Here is a 26,883-nt window from a genome sequence, read left to right on the forward strand (position 1 = left end):
GCGATCGACCAGAAGGCGGCACTTAAAAAAGTAAGTGTCCGCCCTCATTCAGAGCGATCGCTTGCAGCAAGCGATCGACTCTGAATGAGGTCCTAAGTCCACTTATATCTATATCTATATTTGGGATGCACGCACCAAGCTCTATATGCATCAGTGTCCACTCCTATGGGTGGGCAGGTAGTACACACTGCTTTCATCATGAAGGTCCAGAGCAGATGCTACCTCTCTTCCTGCTCTGCCTCCCAGTCCTCCTCAGCTCACTGTGACAGGCGCTGCTCCCTCTCTTCTTCCTCGACTCATCTCATTGTGACATTCGGCTGCTCCCTCTGTCCAAGCTCCGCCTCCTCACTGTGACAGATGGCTCCCCCTGTCCAAGCTCTGCAACTCGATGGCTCTCTGTAAATGGCGGTGGTGTCATTACAATACGCCCACATTACTTGAATGACAGCTGCAGGGGCAGCGTGTAGGGAAGGTGCCGGGGCCGAGCACTGCAACCATCCTTTGCGGCTCCCTCTGTACCTGCGGGTGCCTGGAGCTCACGCTCCACTCGAACCGCCGTCGCTATGCCCCTGATTAAACCCAGTGCTGTGAGGCAGTAATGCTAACCATTACACTGACCATGCTGCCCCTATCCATACTTGCTTACCCTCCTGATTTGGTCGGGAGCCTCCCGAAAATCGGGTGCTGCTCTCGGCCTCCCGGGAAGGCAGGCAAGTCTCCCGCACACTGCTGACCCCTCCTGTCCCAACCTGCGATCAGTGAGAATCCCCAGGAAGCGGGTGGCCTGTGAAGCGATTCATGCCGAATCGCGTCATTTTGGCCCTGCCCCCTGCTTCACAATGCCGGGCCATGCCCCCCGCCCACAACACCTGGCCATGCCCCCCGATTTTGCCGATCTGGCTGCCCTCCTCCCGGAAGGGGCAGCCAGAATGTCGGCATGTCTGCCCCTATCTGATAGATGGCAAAAAATAAAGTCACATAAAATTGTGATTGGAGTGGTGAGATATTGCAGCGGGCGGAATCTTGCAACAGCTGCACACTGTTGTTACCTGATGATATTTTAAATCAGGAGTATCTATGATAAGCTTTCAGGGTAGCAGCATTATTTCTCACCCAGACTCCATGAATGCAGTTAGTCATCTGGCTTGTTGGAGACTAGACTAGGCCCTTGTTCCTGGTCTTCTTCACGGTATTTGCATTCCGGTGTGTGTGGACTACACAGACTGGGGTGGTGTTGCAATGACTGCCGGTTGTCTGTGAGGCTTGTGGGTCCTTAGTCTCGTGAGACAACAAATTATATTATTGTGTGTACTAAATTTCCAGATAAGTAGTACTGACACATGTAGTTTAGTCCGAGACACATGTGGGCCGATTAAGTTACCCACGAAAGCGGCGTCCTAACTTCTGAAGGCAGATTCTGCCTGCACCATATGGAGGTGCGAGCAGAATCTACCTATCATAATGTGTGGAAAAAATGTGCAACACGAGCTGCCAATGGCTAATTAAATCGGCCCTATGGTGTTAATATTCCAATAAACACACATGGGCGTAGCTAAAGTGGGTGCAGGGAGTGCCATTGATAAAGGCTTAGGGGGCCCACATCTGGGGCTCAACTAAACTGCACCCAGGTCATGAAGTTATCTACAACATTCCCTGTAATTCCCACTAAGCACTGTGTGGCATAATGTGAAATGAGGGTACTGTGGGCCTAATTTACTACGGATCACTATTTGATCATGTGCATTGCGATCACAGCCTCACATAAGGACGCCCACGTTTCCTTGTCTCATATCTGTAATACTTAGCAATATAGCGAAACAATCGGTAACACGAAACATCGGACTCATACACACAATTGCACAAGCCCTGACCTTACTCAAGAATTGCTAACAGCCAAGCACGCTCTCAGTGCTATGGCTGCGTATGGCCACGCAGTGGATAATTTATGCATGCTGGGGTTTACTAGTGTAAAAGGTTACACTAGGAAACCCCAGCAACATAATACCCTTAAAATGGAATTTCCATCACTGAAAGGAATATCATGTTGGCAGTGATATAATGTGTATGATTAATGTTTTATAGGATGGTTTTCTTTTATGAGCTATGGTTGTGTGGTCATTATAATAATTTATCTGTGGTCATCATATGGGATGGCTGCATTATATGGAGGTATATGTTGTTTAATTTTCTATTATTTATATTTTTCTAGTCATTCATGCATACGTTTATAAGTATAAATAAAGTTTTTTATGGTGATTGATACACATTTTATCTCTGTAGTTCTTTTAAATACAGTAGTATAAGTGATACTGGACTTATTTGAAAGGTAATTTTTTTTTCTTTATATACTATAAAATGCAGCTCCTATAATGACTCCTCTCTTGTTGGGTGGCCACACCCCTTCCAGCAAGTGGCCATGCCTCTTGGTGGGCCTCTGAGATTGTATTTCCCTGGTGGGCCCTTTATGCCCCAGTCCGACACTGGACAGATATGTGACAGATAAGTATATAGTGTATGCCCAGCATTAGTGATAGACAGACAGATATGTGACAGATAAGTGTATAGTGTATACCCAGCATTAGTGATAGACAGATATGTGACAGATAAGTGTATAGTGTATACCCAGCATTAGTGATAGACAGACAGATATGTGACAGATAAGTGTATAGTGTATACCCAGCATTAGTGATAGACAGATATGTGACAGATAAGTGTATAGTGTATGCCCAGCATTAGTGATAGACAGATATGTGACAGATAAGTGTATAGTGTATGCCCAGCATTAGTGATAGACAGATATGTGACAGATAAGTGTATAGTATATGCCCAGCATTAGTGATAGACAGATATGTGACAGATAAGTGTATAGTGTATGCCCAGTATTAGTGATAGACAGATATGTGACAGATAAGTGTATAGTGTATACCCAGCATTAGTGATAGACAGATATGTGACAGATAAGTGTATAGTGTATGCCCAGCATTAGTGATAGACAGATATGTGACAGATAAGTGTATAGTGTATACCCAGCATTAGTGATAGACAGATATGTGAGAGATAAGTGTATAGTGTATGCCCAGCATTAGTGATAGACAGATATGTGACAGATAAGTGTATAGTGTATGCCCAGCATTAGTGATAGACAGATATGTGACAGATAAGTGTATAGTGTATGCCCAGCATTAGTGATAGACAGATATGTGACAAATAAGTGTATAGTGTATGCCCAGCATTAGTGACAAATAAGTGTATAGTGTATGCCCAGCATTAGTGACAAATAAGTGTATAGTGTATGCCCAGCATTAGTGACAAATAAGTGTATAGTGTATGCCCAGCATTAGTGATAGATAGATATGTGACAGATAAGTGTATAGTGTATGCCCAGCATTAGTGATAGATAGATATGTGACAGATAAGTGTATAGTGTATGCCCAGCATTAGTGATAGATAGATATGTGACAGATAAGTGTATAGTGTATACCCAGCATTAGTGATAGACAGACAGATACAGGCTTGGACTGGGCTGCCGGGAATTCGGGGTATTCCCCGGTGGGCCCCAGTGATTTATAGCCACGCCCACTATTGCGGGAGGGCGTGGCTTAACCCCTGTAACTGGCGCTGTGTTTATTTTTTTTGTCAGCGTGGGCGGTGATCGGTGGGTGGTCAGGGGCCCGCGGGTGATGTGTTCCGGCGGGCTATGTGCAGCAGGCGGTGGGCGGTGCATTGTAAACTGGGGCCAGCCTCTAACACCACTGACTCCTTCATCCGGAATCAGTGGTGATGTCACGGGGGCGGAGCTTAAGCTCCGCTGTTACTATCTCTGGATGCGGCGGCGGCGGCTGGAGGAGGGGAGGGTAGAGGGAGGGGGCGGGCCGCGGGCATCTCTCGATGGCTTACCTTCCACTAGCTGCTGCTGCTAAGGCTCAGCTACATGATGCCAGCGGTGGTGACGTCAGGGGGAGGGGCGAGGAGAAGCGGGCTGAACCTTCAGTGATTACATCAGCAGGGGGAGGAGCACAGACACAGGAGCCTGGGACACAGCACTGACCACAGTCACAGTTACACCCAAGCTCAGCAGACTGGAAGGCAAAATAAACTAATCCAATAAGGTAATTATTGGAATTACTGGAAATATTTGATTTTATATTTACAGTACTTGGCTGGTTCTGAATAATGCAAGCAGCCAGTGCCACATACAGGCAACATCAGATCACACTCTGGGCCTGATTCAGAGCCAGACGCTCTTTGAGAGCGCTCACTCTGAATCAGGGCGTCCCTTTTTTTAAAAAAAAAAACGGCCTCCTGGCCGCTCGCATAGCTGTTTATGCGAGCGGCCAGGTAATGGTCTCGATGGTCAAGACCATCGCGACCAATGGGCTCCGGCATGCGCATGCGCAGTGGGGGACCATCGACCCGCTTGCGAGTGCTGTGCGCTCGCGAGCGGGTCTGAATCAGGCCCTCTGATCACACTCTGTCTATGCTTGCTGACATGCACTTTCAATGTGTCTCCCGAAATTATAATAAATTAAAAAGAATTAACAAAACGGTAATGTAAAAGTTTGTGTCAGCAAGCATAGACAGGGCCTAGTTAGGGCTTGTGTGGGCCCTGGGGCAGCTTGGTTGTGGGGGCCCCCACCAACAAAATTGATTATGCAATCTTATTTTATAGATGTATTACTTAAAAATACAAGTGGACCAATTGGTGTATTATTAAGTTGTGCACAGGGTATTGCAAACAGTCAATGTGTCAGCAATAATATCTATTTATTATTTATATAGTGCACACATAGGGCCTGATTCAGCAAGGATCGTTATTCTGCTAATATGCACGCTGCGCAGTTGCTAATATCATCGGGGATATGTAAATGTTTGCAATCACATTGTGATCACAGCTCAACATAAGGACGCCCACTTCCCCTTACATCCGTATACTTGGCCAACATAGCAAAACAATCAGTAACATCGGACCCAAACATACAGTTAAGGCAGGTCAGACCTCACTCAGGAATTGCTAATTCAGCGTACGCTATCAGGCCTCAGGCTGCATATGGTATTGTAGTGGATAATTTATGCGCGCCCCTGCTACGGTGTTGCAATGCACTGGCACACCTGCATTCGTCCGACCACCCTCCCCGTCACCACCCACAAACGGCACTTCCTGTCAATCACTCTGCTATGGGTCTGCGTAGCCTCTGCAGACGCAGTTCTCATTGCAATTGCTAATTCGCGCGCTGCGATGCATATGCAGTGTGGAAACATTGGCAGAGTGCGTGCGTTCTCTCCTTTGCATTCCTTGCTGAATCAGGCCCATATGCCACAGCGCTTTACAGAGAATATTTGGCCTTTCACGTCAGTCCCTGTCCCACTGGATCTTAAAATCTATATTCCCTACCACATGTACATGCACACTAGGGTTAATTGTTTGGATTGCAGGAGGAAATCGGAGGACACACACACACAAGCAAGGGGACAACATGCAAATTCCACCAGTTAGGGCCATGGAGGGGATTAAACCCAGAGGTGTAGCGTGTAGTCAAGGCGTCCGGAGCATGCCTATGTAACAGCCCCCCCGCCTCCTTTGAACTGTATTTCACCAAAGAGGGCATGGCTAGCATGTTAGACTAATTTGAGGTGTAAGAATAAACTATAGTCTACCCTCTTCTGCTATATAATAAACAAACATAATATTGTTTAATCAGATTATAATTTACATGTTATGAGTGAGACAAATCCATATGTTATGATATTATGATAAATGCACTTTTACATAGGACATTGCAAAATAAAGAAAAGTTCTAAGGATGGTTGTTGCCAGATCCAAGTTGGAGAAAGGACCATTCTGTAGTATTCTCTGTGCCTCCCCATTTTGTATTATGTAGCATTTTGCCCTTGTCTCCATTTTGTTTTATGTAGTACCCCCTCCCCTCTCATTTTGTATTATGTATTGAACTGTATTTACCCCCTTCTACCCACCCATATACATTTTCCAAACAGATTAAGGGTCTCATTCAGAGCTGGTCGCAAGCGCCGATGCGCTCGCAACCGGGTCGATGGTCCCCACAGAGCATGCGCACGACGGAGCCGGCTCCGTCGTGCGCATGCGTGAGACCCGGCTAGCGACGGGCACTCCGTCGCTAGGGGTCTTGTTGCAGACGGGGCGAGCTGTCAATGTTGAGTGACAGCTCGCCCCGTTTACTGGGCGGGCCGGGGGCGTGCCTGGCCAAACGGAGGCATTCCAGTCGGAACGCTTGCCGTTTGGGGGCGGCCCCACTGACATCATTGATGATGATGATGTCAGTGGGGAACTTCCTGCTCAAACAGAGCAGGAAGTTCCCTGGGGCTTACGAGAGCCCAGACCCAACCTTAGGTTCTGGTCATAAGCCCCGATGGTCGCGTTGGTGATGACCATCGCGACCATCACCCTGGTCGGTCGCTAGAGTTGTGGGCGGTAACCCACAGCCTAGCGATCGACCAGAAGGCGGCACTTAAAAAAGTAAGTGTCCGCCCTCATTCAGAGCGATCGCTTGCAGCAAGCGATCGACTCTGAATGAGGTCCTAAGTCCACTTATATCTATATCTATATTTGGGATGCACGCACCAAGCTCTATATGCATCAGTGTCCACTCCTATGGGTGGGCAGGTAGTACACACTGCTTTCATCATGAAGGTCCAGAGCAGATGCTACCTCTCTTCCTGCTCTGCCTCCCAGTCCTCCTCAGCTCACTGTGACAGGCGCTGCTCCCTCTCTTCTTCCTCGACTCATCTCATTGTGACATTCGGCTGCTCCCTCTGTCCAAGCTCCGCCTCCTCACTGTGACAGATGGCTCCCCCTGTCCAAGCTCTGCAACTCGATGGCTCTCTGTAAATGGCGGTGGTGTCATTACAATACGCCCACATTACTTGAATGACAGCTGCAGGGGCAGCGTGTAGGGAAGGTGCCGGGGCCGAGCACTGCAACCATCCTTTGCGGCTCCCTCTGTACCTGCGGGTGCCTGGAGCTCACGCTCCACTCGAACCGCCGTCGCTATGCCCCTGATTAAACCCAGTGCTGTGAGGCAGTAATGCTAACCATTACACTGACCATGCTGCCCCTATCCATACTTGCTTACCCTCCTGATTTGGTCGGGAGCCTCCCGAAAATCGGGTGCTGCTCTCGGCCTCCCGGGAAGGCAGGCAAGTCTCCCGCACACTGCTGACCCCTCCTGTCCCAACCTGCGATCAGTGAGAATCCCCAGGAAGCGGGTGGCCTGTGAAGCGATTCATGCCGAATCGCGTCATTTTGGCCCTGCCCCCTGCTTCACAATGCCGGGCCATGCCCCCCGCCCACAACACCTGGCCATGCCCCCCGATTTTGCCGATCTGGCTGCCCTCCTCCCGGAAGGGGCAGCCAGAATGTCGGCATGTCTGCCCCTATCTGATAGATGGCAAAAAATAAAGTCACATAAAATTGTGATTGGAGTGGTGAGATATTGCAGCGGGCGGAATCTTGCAACAGCTGCACACTGTTGTTACCTGATGATATTTTAAATCAGGAGTATCTATGATAAGCTTTCAGGGTAGCAGCATTATTTCTCACCCAGACTCCATGAATGCAGTTAGTCATCTGGCTTGTTGGAGACTAGACTAGGCCCTTGTTCCTGGTCTTCTTCACGGTATTTGCATTCCGGTGTGTGTGGACTACACAGACTGGGGTGGTGTTGCAATGACTGCCGGTTGTCCGTGAGGCTTGTGGGTCCTTAGTCTCGTGAGACAACAAATTATATTATTGTGTGTACTAAATTTCCAGATAAGTAGTACTGACACATGTAGTTTAGTCCGAGACACATGTGGGCCGATTAAGTTACCCACGAAAGCGGCGTCCTAACTTCTGAAGGCAGATTCTGCCTGCACCATATGGAGGTGCGAGCAGAATCTACCTATCATAATGTGTGGAAAAAATGTGCAACACGAGCTGCCAATGGCTAATTAAATCGGCCCTATGGTGTTAATATTCCAATAAACACACATGGGCGTAGCTAAAGTGGGTGCAGGGAGTGCCATTGATAAAGGCTTAGGGGGCCCACATCTGGGGCTCAACTAAACTGCACCCAGGTCATGAAGTTATCTACAACATTCCCTGTAATTCCCACTAAGCACTGTGTGGCATAATGTGAAATGAGGGTACTGTGGGCCTAATTTACTACGGATCACTATTTGATCATGTGCATTGCGATCACAGCCTCACATAAGGACGCCCACGTTTCCTTGTCTCATATCTGTAATACTTAGCAATATAGCGAAACAATCGGTAACACGAAACATCGGACTCATACACACAATTGCACAAGCCCTGACCTTACTCAAGAATTGCTAACAGCCAAGCACGCTCTCAGTGCTATGGCTGCGTATGGCCACGCAGTGGATAATTTATGCATGCTGGGGTTTACTAGTGTAAAAGGTTACACTAGGAAACCCCAGCAACATAATACCCTTAAAATGGAATTTCCATCACTGAAAGGAATATCATGTTGGCAGTGATATAATGTGTATGATTAATGTTTTATAGGATGGTTTTCTTTTATGAGCTATGGTTGTGTGGTCATTATAATAATTTATCTGTGGTCATCATATGGGATGGCTGCATTTATATGGAGGTATATGTTGTTTAATTTTCTATTATTTATATTTTTCTAGTCATTCATGCATACGTTTATAAGTATAAATAAAGTTTTTTATGGTGATTGATACACATTTTATCTCTGTAGTTCTTTTAAATACAGTAGTATAAGTGATACTGGACTTATTTGAAAGGTAATTTTTTTTCTTTATATACTATAAAATGCAGCTCCTATAATGACTCCTCTCTTGTTGGGTGGCCACACCCCTTCCAGCAAGTGGCCATGCCTCTTGGTGGGCCTCTGAGATTGTATTTCCCTGGTGGGCCCTTTATGCCCCAGTCCGACACTGGACAGATATGTGACAGATAAGTATATAGTGTATGCCCAGCATTAGTGATAGACAGACAGATATGTGACAGATAAGTGTATAGTGTATACCCAGCATTAGTGATAGACAGATATGTGACAGATAAGTGTATAGTGTATACCCAGCATTAGTGATAGACAGATATGTGACAGATAAGTGTATAGTGTATACCCAGCATTAGTGATAGACAGATATGTGACAGATAAGTGTATAGTGTATACCCAGCATTAGTGATAGACAGATATGTGACAGATAAGTGTATAGTATATGCCCAGCATTAGTGATATACAGATATGTGACAGATAAGTGTATAGTGTATACCCAGCATTAGTGATATACAGATATGTGACAGATAAGTGTATAGTGTATGCCCAGCATTAGTGATAGACAGATATGTGACAGATAAGTGTATAGTGTATGCCCAGCATTAGTGATAGACAGATATGTGACAGATAAGTATATAGTGTATGCCCAGCATTAGTGATAGACAGATATGTGACAGATATGTGTATAGTGTATACCCAGCATTAGTGATAGACAGATATGTGACAGATAAGTGTATAGTGTATGCCCAGCATTAGTGATAGACAGATATGTGACAGATAAGTGTATAGTGTATGCCCAGCATTAGTGATAGACAGATATGTGACAGATAAGTGTATAGTATATGCCCAGCATTAGTGATATACAGATATGTGACAGATAAGTGTATAGTGTATACCCAGCATTAGTGATATACAGATATGTGACAGATAAGTGTATAGTGTATACCCAGCATTAGTGATATACAGATATGTGACAGATAAGTGTATAGTGTATGCCCAGCATTAGTGATAGACAGATATGTGACAGATAAGTGTATAGTGTATGCCCAGCATTAGTGATATACAGATATGTGACAGATAAGTGTATAGTGTATGCCCAGCATTAGTGATAGACAGATATGTGACAGATATGTGTATAGTGTATACCCAGCATTAGTGATAGACAGATATGTGACAGATAAGTGTATAGTATATGCCCAGCATTAGTGATATACAGATATGTGACAGATAAGTGTATAGTGTATACCCAGCATTAGTGATATACAGATATGTGACAGATAAGTGTATAGTGTATGCCCAGCATTAGTGATAGACAGATATGTGACAGATAAGTGTATAGTGTATGCCCAGCATTAGTGATAGACAGATATGTGACAGATAAGTATATAGTGTATGCCCAGCATTAGTGATAGACAGATATGTGACAGATATGTGTATAGTGTATACCCAGCATTAGTGATAGACAGATATGTGACAGATAAGTGTATAGTGTATGCCCAGCATTAGTGATAGACAGATATGTGACAGATAAGTGTATAGTGTATGCCCAGCATTAGTGATAGACAGATATGTGACAGATAAGTGTATAGTATATGCCCAGCATTAGTGATATACAGATATGTGACAGATAAGTGTATAGTGTATACCCAGCATTAGTGATATACAGATATGTGACAGATAAGTGTATAGTGTATGCCCAGCATTAGTGATAGACAGATATGTGACAGATAAGTGTATAGTGTATGCCCAGCATTAGTGATATACAGATATGTGACAGATAAGTGTATAGTGTATGCCCAGCATTAGTGATAGACAGATATGTGACAGATATGTGTATAGTGTATACCCAGCATTAGTGATAGACAGATATGTGACAGATAAGTGTATAGTATATGCCCAGCATTAGTGATATACAGATATGTGACAGATAAGTGTATAGTGTATACCCAGCATTAGTGATATACAGATATGTGGACAGATAAGTGTATAGTGTATGCCCAGCATTAGTGATAGACAGATATGTGACAGATAAGTGTATAGTGTATGCCCAGCATTAGTGATAGACAGATATGTGACAGATAAGTATATAGTGTATGCCCAGCATTAGTGATAGACAGATATGTGACAGATATGTGTATAGTGTATACCCAGCATTAGTGATAGACAGATATGTGACAGATAAGTGTATAGTGTATGCCCAGCATTAGTGATAGACAGATATGTGACAGATAAGTGTATAGTGTATGCCCAGCATTAGTGATAGACAGATATGTGACAGATAAGTGTATAGTATATGCCCAGCATTAGTGATATACAGATATGTGACAGATAAGTGTATAGTGTATACCCAGCATTAGTGATAGACAGATATGTGACAGATAAGTGTATAGTGTATGCCCAGCATTAGTGATAGACAGATATGTGACAGATAAGTGTATAGTGTATGCCCAGCATTAGTGATAGACAGATATGTGACAGATAAGTATATAGTGTATGCCCAGCATTAGTGATAGACAGATATGTGACAGATAAGTGTATAGTGTATGCCCAGCATTAGTGATAGACAGATATGTGACAGATAAGTATATAGTGTATGCCCAGCATTAGTGATAGACAGATATGTGACAGATAAGTGTATAGTGTATACCCAGCATTAGTGATAGACAGATATGTGACAGATAAGTGTATAGTGTATGCCCAGCATTAGTGATAGACAGATATGTGACAGATAAGTGTATAGTGTATACCCAGCATTAGTGATAGACAGATATGTGACAGATAAGTGTATAGTGTATGCCCAGCATTAGTGATAGACAGATATGTGACAGATAAGTGTATAGTGTATGCCCAGCATTAGTGATAGACAGATATGTGACAGATAAGTGTATAGTGTATGCCCAGCATTAGTGATAGACAGATATGTGACAGATAAGTGTATAGTGTATGCCCAGCATCAGTGATAGACAGATATGTGACAGATAAGTGTATAGTGTATGCCCAGCATCAGCGATAGACAGATATGTGACAGATAAGTGTATAGTGTATGCCCAGCATTAGCGATAGACAGATATGTGACAGATAAGTGTATAGTGTATGCCCAGCATTAGTGATAGACAGATATGTGACAGATAAGTGTATAGTGTATGCCCAGCATTAGTGATAGACAGATATGTGACAGATAAGTGTATAGTGTATGCCCAGCATTAGTGATAGACAGATATGTGACAGATAAGTGTATAGTGTATGCCCAGCATTAGTGATAGACAGATATGTGACAGATAAGTGTATAGTGTATGCCCAGCATTAGTGATAGACAGATATGTGACAGATAAGTGTATAGTGTATGCCCAGCATTAGTGATAGACAGATATGTGACAGATAAGTGTATAGTGTATGCCCAGCATTAGTGATAGACAGATATGTGACAGATAAGTGTATAGTGTATGCCCAGCATTAGTGATAGACAGATATGTGACAGATAAGTGTATAGTGTATACCCAGCATTAGTGATAGACAGACAGATATGTGACAGATAAGTGTATAGTGTATGCCCAGCATTAGTGATAGACAGATATATGACAGATAAGTGTATAGTGTATACCCAGCATTAGTGATAGACAGATATGTGACAGATAAGTATATAGTGTATACCCAGCATTAGTGATAGACAGATATGTGACAGATAAGTGTATAGTGTATACCCAGCATTAGTGACAGACAGACAGATATGTGACAGATAAGTATATAGTGTATGCCCAGCATTAGTGACAGACAGATATGTGACAGATAAGTGTATAGTGTATACCCAGCATTAGTGATAGACAGATATGTGACAGATAAGTGTATAGTGTATGCCCAGCATTAGTGATAGACAGATATGTGACAGATAAGTGTATAGTGTATGCCCAGCATTAGTGATAGACAGATATGTGACAGATAAGTGTATAGTGTATGCCCAGCATTAGTGATAGACAGACAGATATGTGACAGATAAGTGTATAGTGTATGCCCAGCATTAGTGATAGACAGATATGTGACAGATAAGTGTATAGTGTATACCCAGCATTAGTGATAGACAGATATGTGACAGATAAGTGTATAGTGTATGCCCAGCATCAGTGATAGACAGATATGTGACAGATAAGTGTATAGTGTATGCCCAGCATTAGTGATAGACAGACAGATATGTGACAGATAAGTGTATAGTGTATGCCCAGCATTAGTGATAGACAGATATGTGACAGATAAGTGTATAGTGTATGCCCAGCATTAGTGATAGACAGACAGATATGTGACAGATAAGTGTATAGTGTATGCCCAGCATTAGTGATAGACAGATATGTGACAGATAAGTGTATAGTGTATACCCAGCATTAGTGATAGACAGATATGTGACAGATAAGTGTATAGTGTATACCCAGCATTAGTGATAGACAGATATGTGACAGATAAGTGTATAGTGTATGCCAGCATTAGTGATAGACAGATATGTGACAGATAAGTGTATAGTGTATACCCCAGCATTAGTGATAGACAGATATGTGACAGATAAGTGTATAGTGTATGCCCAGCATTAGTGATAGACAGATATGTGACAGATAAGTGTATAGTGTATGCCCAGCATTAGTGATAGACAGATATGTGACAGATAAGTGTATAGTGTATGCCCAGCATTAGTGATAGACAGATATGTGACAGATAAGTGTATAGTGTATGCCCAGCATTAGTGATAGACAGATATGTGACAGATAAGTGTATAGTGTATGCCCAGCATTAGTGATAGACAGATATGTGACAGATAAGTGTATAGTGTATGCCCAGCATCAGTGATAGACAGATATGTGACAGATAAGTGTATAGTGTATGCCCAGCATTAGCGATAGACAGATATGTGACAGATAAGTGTATAGTGTATGCCCAGCATTAGCGATAGACAGATATGTGACAGATAAGTGTATAGTGTATACCCAGCATTAGTGACAGACAGATATGTGACAGATAAGTGTATAGTGTATACCCAGCATTAGTGATAGACAGATATGTGACAGATAAGTGTATAGTGTATACCCAGCATTAGTGATAGACAGATATGTGACAGATAAGTGTATAGTGTATGCCCAGCATCAGTGATAGACAGATATGTGACAGATAAGTGTATAGTGTATACCCAGCATTAGTGATAGACAGACAGATATGTGACAGATAAGTGTATAGTGTATGCCCAGCATTAGTGATAGACAGATATGTGACAGATAAGTGTATAGTGTATGCCCAGCATTAGTGATAGACAGACAGATATGTGACAGATAAGTGTATAGTGTATGCCCAGCATTAGTGATAGACAGATATGTGACAGATAAGTGTATAGTGTATACCCAGCATTAGTGATAGACAGACAGATATGTGACAGATAAGTGTATAGTGTATGCCCAGCATTAGTGATAGACAGATATATGACAGATAAGTGTATAGTGTATACCCAGCATTAGTGATAGACAGATATGTGACAGATAAGTGTATAGTGTATGCCCAGCATCAGTGATAGACAGATATGTGACAGATAAGTGTATAGTGTATGCCCAGCATTAGTGATAGACAGACAGATATGTGACAGATAAGTGTATAGTGTATGCCCAGCATTAGTGATAGACAGATATGTGACAGATAAGTGTATAGTGTATGCCCAGCATTAGTGATAGCCAGACAGATATGTGACAGATAAGTGTATAGTGTATACCCAGCATTAGTGATAGACAGATATGTGACAGATAAGTGTATAGTGTATGCCCAGCATTAGTGATAGACAGATATGTGACAGATAAGTGTATAGTGTATACCCAGCATTAGTGATAGACAGACAGATATGTGACAGATAAGTGTATAGTGTATGCCCAGCATTAGTGATAGACAGATATATGACAGATAAGTGTATAGTGTATACCCAGCATTAGTGATAGACAGATATGTGACAGATAAGTATATAGTGTATACCCAGCATTAGTGATAGACAGATATGTGACAGATAAGTGTATAGTGTATACCCAGCATTAGTGACAGACAGACAGATATGTGACAGATAAGTATATAGTGTATGCCCAGCATTAGTGACAGACAGATATGTGACAGATAAGTGTATAGTGTATACCCAGCATTAGTGATAGACAGATATGTGACAGATAAGTGTATAGTGTATGCCCAGCATTAGTGATAGACAGATATGTGACAGATAAGTGTATAGTGTATGCCCAGCATTAGTGATAGACAGATATGTGACAGATAAGTGTATAGTGTATGCCCAGCATTAGTGATAGACAGACAGATATGTGACAGATAAGTGTATAGTGTATGCCCAGCATTAGTGATAGACAGATATGTGACAGATAAGTGTATAGTGTATACCCAGCATTAGTGATAGACAGATATGTGACAGATAAGTGTATAGTGTATGCCCAGCATCAGTGATAGACAGATATGTGACAGATAAGTGTATAGTGTATGCCCAGCATTAGTGATAGACAGACAGATATGTGACAGATAAGTGTATAGTGTATGCCCAGCATTAGTGATAGACAGATATGTGACAGATAAGTGTATAGTGTATGCCCAGCATTAGTGATAGACAGACAGATATGTGACAGATAAGTGTATAGTGTATACCCAGCATTAGTGATAGACAGATATGTGACAGATAAGTGTATAGTGTATGCCCAGCATTAGTGATAGACAGATATGTGACAGATAAGTGTATAGTGTATACCCAGCATTAGTGATAGACAGACAGATATGTGACAGATAAGTGTATAGTGTATGCCCAGCATTAGTGATAGACAGATATATGACAGATAAGTGTATAGTGTATACCCAGCATTAGTGATAGACAGATATGTGACAGATAAGTATATAGTGTATACCCAGCATTAGTGATAGACAGATATGTGACAGATAAGTGTATAGTGTATACCCAGCATTAGTGACAGACAGACAGATATGTGACAGATAAGTATATAGTGTATGCCCAGCATTAGTGACAGACAGATATGTGACAGATAAGTGTATAGTGTATACCCAGCATTAGTGATAGACAGATATGTGACAGATAAGTATATAGTGTATACCCAGCATTAGTGATAGACAGATATGTGACAGATAAGTGTATAGTGTATACCCAGCATTAGTGACAGACAGACAGATATGTGACAGATAAGTATATAGTGTATGCCCAGCATTAGTGACAGACAGATATGTGACAGATAAGTGTATAGTGTATACCCAGCATTAGTGATAGACAGATATGTGACAGATAAGTGTATAGTGTATGCCCAGCATTAGTGATAGACAGATATGTGACAGATAAGTGTATAGTGTATACCCAGCATTAGTGATAGACAGACAGATATGTGACAGATAAGTGTATAGTGTATGCCCAGCATCAGTGATAGACAGATATGTGACAGATAAGTGTATAGTGTATACCCAGCATTAGTGATAGACAGACAGATATGTGACAGATAAGTGTATAGTGTATGCCCAGCATTAGTGATAGACAGATATGTGACAGATAAGTGTATAGTGTATACCCAGCATTAGTGATAGACAGACAGATATGTGACAGATAAGTGTATAGTGTATACCCAGCATTAGTGATAGACAGATATGTGACAGATAAGTGTATAGTGTATACCCAGCATTAGTGATAGACAGACAGATATGTGACAGATAAGTGTATAGTGTATGCCCAGCATTAGTGATAGACAGATATATGACAGATAAGTGTATAGTGTATACCCAGCATTAGTGATAGACAGATATGTGACAGATAAGTATATAGTGTATACCCAGCATTAGTGATAGACAGATATGTGACAGATAAGTGTATAGTGTATGCCCAGCATTAGTGATAGACAGATATGTGACAGATAAGTGTAGTGTATACCCAGCATTAGTGATAGACAGATATGTGACAGATAAGTGTATAGTGTATGCCCAGCATTAGTGACAGACAGATATGTGACAGATAAGTGTATACCCAGCATTAGTGATAGACAGATATGTGACAGATAAGTGTATAGTGTATACCCAGCATTAGTGATAGACAGATATGTGACAGATAAGGGTATAGTGTATGCCCAGCATTAGTGATAGACAGATATGTGACAGATAAGTGTATAGTGTATGCCCAGCATTAGTGATAGACAGATATGTGACAGATAAGTGTATAGTGTATACCCAGCATTAGTGATAGACAGATATGTGACAGATAAGTGTATAGTGTATGCCCAGCATTAGTGATAGACAGACAGATATGTGACAGATAAGTGTATAGTGTATGCCCAGCATTAGTGACAGACAGATATGTGACAGATAAGTGTATAGTGTATGCCCAGCATTATTGATATACAGATATGTGACAGATAAGTGTATAGTGTATACCCAGCATTAGTGATAGACAGACAGATATGTGACAGATAAGTGTATAGTGTATACCCAGCATTAGTGATAGACAGATATGTGACAGATAAGTGTATAGTGTATACCCAGCATTAGTGATAGACAGACAGATATGTGACAGATAAGTGTATAGTGTATACCCAGCATTAGTGATAGACAGATATGTGACAGATAAGTGTATAGTGTATGCCCAGCATTAGTGATAGACAGATATGTGACAGATAAGTGTATAGTGTATACCCAGCATTAGTGACAGACAGATATGTGACAGATAAGTGTATAGTGTATGCCCAGCATTAGTGATAGACAGATATGTGACAGATAAGTGTATAGTGTATGCCCAGCATTAGTGATAGACAGATATGTGACAGATAAGTGTATAGTGTATGCCCAGCATTAGTGATAGACAGATATGTGACAGATAAGTGTATAGTGTATGCCCAGCATTAGTGATAGACAGATATGTGACAGATAAGTGTATAGTGTATACCCAGCATTAGTGATAGACAGACAGATATGTGACAGATAAGTGTATAGTGTATACCCAGCATTAGTGATAGACAGATATGTGACAGATAAGTGTATAGTGTATGCCCAGCATTAGTGATAGACAGATATGTGACAGATAATTGTATAGTGTATGCCCAGCATTAGTGATAGACAGATATGTGACAGATAAGTGTATAGTGTATACCCAGCATTAGTGACAGACAGATATGTGACAGATAAGTGTATAGTGTATACCCAGCATTAGTGATAGACAGATATGTGACAGATAAGTGTATAGTGTATACCCAGCATTAGTGACAGACAGATATGTGACAGATAAGTGTATAGTGTATGCCCAGCATTAGTGACAGACAGATATGTGACAGATAAGTGTATAGTGTATACCCAGCATTAGTGATAGACAGATATGTGACAGATAAGTGTATAGTGTATACCCAGCATTAGTGATAGACAGATATGTGACAGATAAGTGTATAGTGTATACCCAGCATTAGTGATAGACAGATATGTGACAGATAAGTGTATAGTGTATACCCAGCATTAGTGATAGATAGACAGATATGTGACAGATAAGTATATAGTGTATGCCCAGCATTAGTGATAGACAGATAGATATGTGACAGATAAGTGTATAGTGTATACCCAGCATTAGTGATAGACAGATATGTGACAGATAAGTGTATAGTGTATACCCAGCATTAGTGATAGACAGATATGTGACAGATAAGTGTATAGTGTATGCCCAGCATTAGTGATAGACAGATATGTGACAGATAAGTGTATAGTGTATACCCAAGTGCATAGTGTATGCCCAGCATTAGTGATAGACAGATATGTGACAGATAAGTGTATAGTGTATGCCCAGCATTAGTGATAGACAGATATGTGACAGATAAGTGTATAGTGTATACCCAAGTGTATAGTGTATGCCCAGCATTAGTGATAGACAGATATGTGACAGATAAGTGTATAGTGTATGCCCAGCATTAGTGATAGACAGATATGTGACAGATAAGTGTATAGTGTATACCCAGCATTAGTGATAGACAGATATGTGACAGATAAGTGTATAGTGTATACCCAGCATTAGTGATAGACAGATATGTGACAGATAAGTGTATAGTGTATACCCAGCATTAGTGACAGACAGATATGTGACAGATAAGTGTATAGTGTATGCCCAGCATTAGTGATAGACAGATATGTGACAGATAAGTGTATAGTGTATACCCAGCATTAGTGATAGACAGATATGTGACAGATAAGTGTATAGTGTATGCCCAGCATTAGTGATAGACAGATATGTGACAGATAAGTGTATAGTGTATGCCCAGCATTAGTGATAGACAGATATGTGACAGATAAGTGTATAGTGTATACCCAGCATTAGTGATATACAGATATGTGACAGATAAGTGTATAGTGTATGCCCAGCATTAGTGACAGACAGACAGATATGTGACAGATAAGTGTATAGTGTATGCCCAGCATTAGTGATAGACAGATATGTGACAGATAAGTGTATTGTGTATACCCAGCATTAGTGATAGACAGATATGTGACAGATAAGTGTATAGTGTATGCCCAGCATTAGTGATAGACAGACAGATATGTGACAGATAAGTGTATAGTGTATGCCCAGCATTAGTGATAGACAGATATGTGACAGATAAGTATATAGTGTATGCCCTGCATTAGTGATAGACAGATATGTGACAGATAAGTGTATAGTGTATACCCAGCATTAGTGATAGACAGATATGTGACAGATAAGTGTATAGTGTATACCCAGCATTAGTGATAGACAGATATGTAACAGATAAGTGTATAGTGTATGCCCAGCATTAGTGATAGACAGATATGTGACTGATAAGTGTATAGTGTATGCCCAGCATTAGTGATATACAGATATGTGACAGATAAGTGTATAGTGTATGCCCAGCATTAGTGATAGACAGATATGTGACAGATAAGTGTATAGTGTATGCCCAGCATTAGTGATAGACAGATAGGTGACAGATAAGTGTATAGTGTATGCCCAGCATTAGTGATAGACAGATATGTGACAGATAAGTGTATAGTGTATGCCCAGCATTAGTGATAGATATGTGACAGATAAGTGTATAGTGTATACCCAGCATTAGTGATATACAGATATGTGACAGATAAGTGTATATAGTGTATGCCCAGTATTAGTGATAGACAGATATGTGACAGATAAGTATATAGTGTATGCCCAGCATTAGTGATAGACAGATAGGTGACAGATAAGTGTATAGTGTATGCCCAGCATTAGTGATAGACAGATATGTGACAGATAAGTGTATAGTGTATGCCCAGCATTAGTGATAGATATGTGACAGATAAGTGTATAGTGTATACCCAGCATTAGTGATATACAGATATGTGACAGATAAGTGTATATAGTGTATGCCCAGTATTAGTGATAGACAGATATGTGACAGATAAGTGTATAGTGTATGCCCAGCATTAGTGATAGACAGATATGTGACAGATAAGTGTATAGTGTACGCCCAGCATTAGTGATAGACAGATATGTGACAGATAAGTGTATAGTGTATGCCCAGCATTAGTGATAGACAGACAGATATGTGACAGATAAGTGTATAGTGTATACCCAGCATTAGTGATAGACAGATATGTGACAGATAAGTGTATAGTGTATGCCCAGCATTAGTGATAGACAGATATGTGACAGATAAGTGTATAGTGTATGCCCAGCATTAGTGATAGACAGATATGTGACAGATAAGTGTATAGTGTATGCCCAGCATTAGTGATAGACAGATATGTGACAGATAAGTGTATAGTCTATGCCCAGCATAAGCAATACCAGAAACACCCCTTAGTAGTTCTTACCTTCGGGCAGTCCATGTACATCCCAGTAAGACAGAATGTTTCTTCCTGGCAGAGATGAGTTAGTAGGAATATTCCCATTCTCCAACACACCCCGAGAAGTGTCACAACATGCAGATTATATTATGGTGGTTATTGGGTGTGTGACAATGTATAACGTGTACACTTACAGTCTATTCTAGCTGGGTATAAACCTCCTTCTACATTCAGTGGAACTGCTACTTTTCCACCCAAATTATTGCCGTGTTCAGTTTGTGTTGTATCTGAACCCTTAGAGCCAGGGGACAATGAGTTACATTATATGAGGCAATTTTTTTTTTTTGAATGTTAATATTACATAGCTATTACTACACATATTACTGATCTATCCAGTATAGAAATGTCTCCTCATACATCATCGCTGCAGTCTCTCGGCGCCAGGTATTGCTAGTGCTGGGCTTATTTTTGCATATTTTTTTTGTTAAAAATGTGTCTTGCAAAGTGACTAGGACGCACCCGCAGACTGCGCTGATTAACTTGATATGTATATCTGTTTGTGACCGAGTCGCTGAATCTATATACAAAGTTGTGTGTATTGTAAAATAATACTTTTAATTAAACAGTTGCATAATATAAGTATAAAAAACCTAAATAGTAATGTATATTTCATACAGTGAGGTAGATTAATGAACATACATGAAGATATATGACAATAGGTTAAAAATAGCTCCTGACGAAGGTGTGTAGACACACAGAAATGCGTTGAGCATGTTACAGGACCTACACTGAGCTGATCAACCAAAAGATCACCACCCAGACCGCAATTACCTACAGCAGCGGGACCGCATTATCAGCTAATCGGCACGTAGTGTCCACTGCCAGCTACGGAATTGTAGCCATAATTTCCTGACTGCAAATATTTGTAGCAGCGGGGCCCCAGTACAGCCAGCCAGCGGCAGACTACAGCCAGGTTTCCATTGCTGGTGCGGAGCTGTGCCTTCAACGGGAGATCCCTCTGTGAGAGGACCAAAGGTTCAAGCCAGCAGCAGTTACACCCTTGGACACAGCCAAGGGATACACTGCAGACAGACGGGAAAACACCACTACTTACACGTGAACACCGGTGTTTCCATTTCATATTCTGCAGGCTGTCACGTCACTCAGAGAACATAGAGAATTCTGCAGGCAGTCACTTCACTCAGAGAACATAGAGAATTCTGCAGGCTGTCACGTCACTCAGCACAATGGGAGAACATAGAGAATTCTGCAGGCTGTCACGTCACTCAGAGAACATAGAGAATTCTGCAGGCTGTCACGTCACTCAGCCTGCAGAATTCTCTATGTTCTCCCATTGTGCTGAGTGACGAGACAGCCTGCAGAATTCTCTATGTTCTCCCGTTGTGCTGAGTGACGTGACAGCCTGCAGAATTCTCTATGTTCTCCCGTTGTGCTGAGTGACGTGACAGCCTGCACAATTCTCTATGTTTGTCACGTCACTCAGCACAACGGGAGAACATAGAGAATTCTGCAGGCTGTCACGTCACTCAGCACAACGGGAGAACATAGAGAATTCTGCAGGCTGTCACGTCACTCAGCACAACGGGAGAACATAGAGAATTCTGCAGGCTGTCACGTCACTCAGCACAATGGGAGAACATAGAGAATTGTGCAGGCTGTCACGTCACTCAGCACAATGGGAGAACATTGAGAATTCTGCAGGCTGTCACGTCACTCAGCACAACGGGAGAACATAGAGAATTCTGCAGGCTGTCACGTCACTCAGCACAATGGGAGAACATAGAGAATTCTGCAGGCTGTCACGTCACTCAGCACAATGGGAGAACATAGAGAATTCTGCAGGCTGTCACGTCACTCAGCACAACGGGAGAACATAGAGAGACGCAGCCAACACAACTGAATTGGGTGAGCTCACTCCAAGTTGCCAATATTCATTTATATCCACAAATAGAATACGGTTGCTCAGCCACAATATTGCTAAGAAACAAAGTATCTCTATAAAAGGCTACAGGTCTAACTTTCACCCCGGTTATACTGAATATATTTACTGACTTTACTTTGGACTTTTTTTCTGTTTTTTTCCTCATTCCCCTTTTCCCTATTTTTAACCTATTGTCAGATACCTTCATGTATGTTCATTAATCTACCTCACTGTATGAAATATACATTACTATTTAGGTTTTTTATACTTATATTATGCAAATGTTTAATTAAAAGTATTATTTTACAATATACACACAACTACATGTATTATACCATTTATCATTAGTGTGCTGGAATCAGCGCAGCCAATCAGCCATTTATCATTAGTGTGGTGGAATCAGCGCAGCCAATCAGCCATTTATCATTAGTGTGGTGGAATCAGCGCAGCCAATCAGCCATTTATTATAAGTGTGGTGGAATCAGAGCAGCCAATCAGCCATTTATCATTAGTGTGGTGGAATCAGCGCAGCCAATCAGCCATTTATTATAAGTGTGGTGGAATCAGAGCAGCCAATCAGCCATTTATTATAAGTGTGGTGGAATCAGAGCAGCCAATCAGCCATTTATCATTAGTGTGGTGGAATCAGCACAGCCAATCAGCCATTTATTATAAGTGTGGTGGAATCAGCGCAGCCAATCAGCCATTTATCATTAGTGTGGTGGAATCAGCGCCGCCAATCAGCCATTTATCATTAGTGTGGTGGAATCAGAGCAGCCAATCAGCCATTTATTATTAGCGGGGTGGAATCAGAGCAGCCAATCAGCCATTTATTATTAGCGGGGTGGAATCAGAGCAGCCAATCAGCCATTTATCATTAGTGTGGTGGAATCAGAGCAGCCAATCAGCCATTTATCATTAGTGTGGTGGAATCAGAGCAGCCAATCAGCCATTTATCATTAGTGTGGTGGAATCAGAGCAGCCAATCAGCCATTTATCATTAGTGTGGTGGAATCAGAGCAGCCAATCAGTCATTTATCATTAGTGTGGTGGAATCAGAGCAGCCAATCAGCCATTTATCATTAGTGTGGTGGAATCAGCATAGTCAATCAGCCATTTATCATAAGTGTGGTGGAATCAGCGCAGCCAATCAGCCATTTATTATAAGTGTGGTGGAATCAGAGCAGCCAATCAGCCATTTATTATTAGCGGGGTGGAATCAGAGCAGCCAATCAGCCATTTATCATTAGTGTGGTGGAATCAGAGCAGCCAATCAGCCATTTATCATTAGTGTGGTGGAATCAGCGCAGCCAATCAGCCATTTATTATAAGTGTGGTGGAATAAGAGCAGCCAATCAGCCATTTATCATTAGTGTGGTGGAATCAGCGCAGCCAATCAGCCATTTATTATAAGTGTGGTGGAATCAGAGCAGCCAATCAGCCATTTATCATTAGTGTGGTGGAATCAGCGCAGCCAATCAGCCATTTATTATAAGTGTGGTGGAATCAGCGCAGCCAATCAGCCATTTATCATTAGTGTGGTGGAATCAGCACAGTCAATCAGCCATTTATCATTAGTGTGGTGGAATCAGCGCAGCCAATCAGCCATTTATCATTAGTGTGGTGGAATCAGCGCAGCCAATCAGCCATTTATCATTAGTGTGCTGGAATCAGCACAGTCAATCAGCCATTTATCATTAGTGTGGTGGAATCAGCACAGTCAATCAGCCATTTATCATTAGTGTGGTGGAATCAGCACAGTCAATCAGCCATTTATCATAAGTGTGGTGGAATCAGCGCAGCCAATCAGCCATTTATCATTAGTGTGGTGGAATCAGAGCAGCCAATCAGCCATTTATCATTAGTGTGGTGGAATCAGAGCAGCCAATCAGCCATTTATCATTAGTGTGGTGGAATCAGAGCAGCCAATCAGCCATTTCCCAGTTTCTGAGGTAATTGCACAATTTCTTTCTCCTTTTTGGCAGCAGCTTTTTCGGACACTAACAAGATGATATAGGGAGCGCTATTTTCCTTCAGTTTTTTAGTATTTCTATATAGGAAGCGCTGCAATGGATTTTATTAATGCCAAGTTATGTTGTGCTCCATTTACAATCAGGGCCTGATTCAGCAAGCAGCGCAAAGGAGAGAACGCACGCACTAGCGAACTAGCCAGTGTGATCGGGTAAGCGTACGCAGACTACATGCAGCGTGTACGCAGACCCCTTCCAATATTGACAGAAAGTGCCATTTGTGGGTGGTGACAGGGGGTGGCTGGGTGAACGCAGGCGTGCCAGTGCGTTGGGACGCCATTTTAGGGGCGTCCATAATTAAGCCAGTGCGGCGACGCATACAGTGATGAGACTCCATGCACACAGGAAGTTGCCAAGAGCCTGCGCGAGGTCAGGTCAACCACAATTATACTAATGGGTCCGATGGTTCTCGATGTTACTGATGTTTACGCTATCTTGAGTGCTGATCAGGCTGTGAGTAAAGGGAGACGGGCGGCTTAATATGGGGCTGGGCGTCTGCGGCTCGTGCTGCGGTCTCCGTGCGTTTTCTCACTGCAGCTGGGTGCGTGCGTTCTCTCCTTTTGCGTTCCTTGCTGAATCAGGCATCAGTCACACAGATATACAATTGCCGCATATCAAATGAATCGTCACAGTCTCCTGGTGCGTCTGAGTTACATCGCATTGTGACTAAGATGAATTATTGTGCAAGAAAAACAATAAAGTTGCCCAGCGCTAGCAGAGTCAGACGGAAGCTGGTGGGTGAATGGCAGCCGGCATCTTGCACCATGTGGTGTATTGAGGCTGGATGTGTGAGGAAATATCTGTGTAGTGTTAAAAATATCTAATCGAAAGTATTGGACTCTTACCATGGATTACCAGCACCTCCTAAGCACCATTCTTCCAAGCAGTTAAGGTGCCGACACACATACCGATATACTTACGATCCGACGATGTGTCTGATTTCCCTTGAAATTCTCCCCAGCAGCTCAGCACACGATCAGCACGCGATCAGCACACGATATGGTGCCCAATCTTCATACGATCTCCTGCAGCCAGACTTTTTAACAGTGCATTGTGTCCTGGATTGTCAGATCTGCCGTACTGCACGGCAGATCTGAAGATGCGATGTGCGACCTGCGACGGCGTGCATCGCATCGTGATCATGAGTGGGGACTCACGATTTGGGCATTTTTTTACCCAATCTGTCGTTCCAAAGTGTCGGAATCGGCCAGATCGGGAAAAAAATTGCTATGTGTGTGGGCACCTTAAGAAGTGTTGGCCTTAATCTAACCAGACATCATCCCAGTAAATGAGCCCCATATATCCCCACATTCCCCATAAGCATCAAGCTCAGGAGAAGGAAAACTTTCCAGAGCTTCTTCCTGACCGTCAATGCCTAGAAGACTATGAGCTTCTCACTGGAGACTTCCATGAGAGGGATACAGTAGGATCCCTCCCAGTGTCCTCTGCGTCTCGCGCATGTGCTGGCCGATAACCGCACATGCGCAGAAGGACTCCCAGGTCATAAACAAAGGGCGTCTCTTATCGGCAGAGCTGTCCTTTGAGGTTTTAATTGCAAATCTTCACAATGGGGCATATTCAACTGGGCGTAAGAATAGCAAAAATATCCCCCCTGTGAGATTTTTCCTGCCGGTGCAGTTTTTAGCTATTCAGTCAGGTGCAGGGTTATGTAGATTTTGAGTGCCAGGAGGTTTCCTCGCATCTCCAGAGCAAGTCCGATTTTTCCTAAAATCGTTCATGTTAGGAAAAATTAGCGGGACTTGCTTTGGGACCCCGGCGGTACCTCAGCTGAGGACTAATTAAGCAATTGGAAGTTTCCTATTAGCTTAATTAGTCCCCTAATTACTTACCTTCCACAGTGCTGTCTTCTTCCTCCAGCATCGAGACCTGGTCCTGCAGGAGGGGGCGAGTATGTCAGTGTGTGCTAGTGTTTGTAAGTGTGTATGGGTGGGTTTGTGTCCTCTCCCTGTAACAGGCGCTGGGAGAACTACATCTCCCAACAGCCCTTGCTCCTCCCAGCAGCCCCCGGAGCCTCCCAGCAGACCCCTCCCCAGTGACAAGGTGGAGGCTACTGGGAGTCCCTGGGTTTTCAGTCAGAGTTGAAAACCCCACGACCACTCTTTTTATTGGACACTGCAGGTATCGGGAGCGTGCATACCCGCGGCTATCTAAATTTGGGCGCAAGGTTTTTTACCTCGCACCCGATTGGATATACCCTGAAGAGACTGTATCTGTGTACAGTATGGTGCTGAAGTAGAACTGACACATATGAAGATCTGATCTGCAGATGATAGAGGATATAGGTATATTG

The 26,883-nt window shown here is 42.5% G+C and overlaps 1 protein-coding gene across 1 annotated transcript in view; it reads left to right on the plus strand.

The window, feature by feature from the left end:
• SH3BP1 (SH3 domain binding protein 1) overlaps positions 1-26,883 on the plus strand; it is a 263,120-nt gene that overhangs the window by 19,537 nt on the left and 216,700 nt on the right. The window lies entirely within an intron of this gene.

The sequence above is a fragment of the Taudactylus pleione genome, unplaced genomic scaffold (genome assembly GCF_031769625.1).
Source record: "Taudactylus pleione unplaced genomic scaffold, aTauple2 ptg001353l, whole genome shotgun sequence".
Lineage (NCBI taxonomy): Eukaryota > Metazoa > Chordata > Amphibia > Anura > Myobatrachidae > Taudactylus > Taudactylus pleione.